The sequence below is a fragment of the Dipteris shenzhenensis genome, chromosome 4 (genome assembly GCF_047967505.1).
Source record: "Dipteris shenzhenensis isolate YYH24624 ecotype China chromosome 4, Dip_SZ_1.0, whole genome shotgun sequence".
Classification (NCBI taxonomy): Eukaryota; Viridiplantae; Streptophyta; class Polypodiopsida; order Gleicheniales; family Dipteridaceae; genus Dipteris; species Dipteris shenzhenensis.
The window spans coordinates 44,272,396-44,274,222 of record NC_141599.1 but is presented as its reverse complement, the minus strand read 5'-3'; the positions used below and the strand labels follow the sequence as shown (position 1 = coordinate 44,274,222).

The 1,827-nt window shown below is 47.9% G+C and overlaps 1 pseudogene; it reads right to left on the bottom strand.

Annotated features, from left to right (window-relative positions):
- Nucleotides 1-718: 718 nt before the first annotated feature.
- LOC147902923 (14-3-3-like protein pseudogene) lies at nucleotides 719-1,063 on the bottom strand (annotated as a pseudogene).
- Nucleotides 1,064-1,827: the final 764 nt, after the last annotated feature.

The window sequence follows — 1,827 nt, the reverse complement described above, 5'->3', positions numbered from 1 at the left end:
TTGTCAGTCTATCAATTCTCCAATCATGGAGTGTTGAGAGTTCACGCTCAACATCACGTGATCATATGTGCATAGCACTAACCTTATAGAGTGCTATAAAGGAAAGGGTTAGATCCCCTAACCCTAACCCTAAAAGGGTTTGTATATATTCTATTTTTTCAACTAAATCTAGTGTACAGTTAGTCATTTGTGGTGTGCTCTCTAGCTGTGCCCTCTCTCCTCATCTCCACTCTTCTCCTCTCCCCTCTTCATATTTTGTCATGGTATCAGATCGTCCTTGTCTTCCGCTGAGACATTGAGATTCTTGAGAGTGTGAGATTGAGAGATTGAGAGGTAGTCTTTCATTCCATTCACTTCCGTTGAGTGAAGGATTTCCGTTCATTGAAAGAGAGAAATTTCCTTCTCATTGAGAAGAATTTTCGTCTATGGAGAGAGAGATTCTTGAGTTCTTTGAGAGAGTTTCCGTTGAATTCTATTCATGTTCCATTCTGTTATGAGAGTTCATGCTTGAGAGGTTCATTTCAGTTTCTCAGAGACTAAGGATTCTAACGTAGTAATTGGAGCCAGTCGTCGAGCCCACGATCCCATTGCTTTGATCGACCATTTCCATGAATTGTTGGATGACGAGAGGGACAGACTGAATGCGCTTCACCTCCTCTTGGGCACGTAGAAGCTCCCGTTTCAGATTCTTTGTATATCAAGGAACTCAAGCTACCGCTCAAGGGTCTTCATTCGAGTATAAAGTGGCGGCCGTGGGAACAAGGTGACCGTCGAGCAACTGAAGGATGTCCTCGCAAATCTTAGTCAGTTCCGCCTCCACCTTGGCTCGATACTCCTTGATAGTTGTGACATGCTCCTCGTTGCCCTTGCTCTCCTCTTTCTGTTCAATGGAGGAGATGATTCTCCAAGAAGCTCTCCGAGCCCCGATGACATTCTTGTAGGCGACAGAAAGGAGGTTGCGCTCTTCAACGGATAGATCTTCACCGCCGGCGCTCTTGGCGACCTTTTCCATGAATTCCACCATCTCCTCGTAGCGCTCTGCCTGCTCGGCAAGCTTGGCCATGTACGCGACTCCTTCAACCATGGCTCTATAGTCCTCCAAGCTTCGGCGCATCTCAAACTCTCATCGACGTGCTGTTGTAGAAGGTCGTCGAAATCCGTCATCGTCTTCTTTTGCTTCACAAAGGTTCAGAGACCTTAGAAGTCGACACGTGGCAGATAGAATTTGACCCATGTTAGGTTAATCGTTAACCTTGGGTTTGGTCTTTGGTTAAAATTTAGCCACGTGGCAACCCTATCTGACACGTCATCAGCACCAAGTAAGGAGGCCATGTCATCCTACCACGTCATCATCGACTGCCACATCACCACTAATTGCCACATCACTTGCCATGTCATCAGTGACACATCATCAACCACGTCACTTGCCACATCATCAGTGACACATCATCAGCCACGTCACTTGCCATGTCATCAGTGACACATCATCAGCCACGTCACATGTGCCACATCATCAACCACGTCACCTGTGCCATGTCATCAGGGACACATCATCAGTGCCATGTCAACATTGCCACGTCACCCTGCTAATATCATCTGTGCCACCTCAGCACTGCCACCTCAGCAGTCCAGTCAGCACTGACCCCTGCAGGCACAGTCCCTTGCCAGGCACACTATGCACACACTGCATGTGCACACTCCTACCACCTCAGCACAGAGCTTCACTGGCACACCTCTTGCTAAGCACAGTGCCACATCATCACTGCATGTGAGTCACAGTGACACATGGTTGTTAGATGCAGGGCAGGCGTCGCTGGTTGCTGGTTG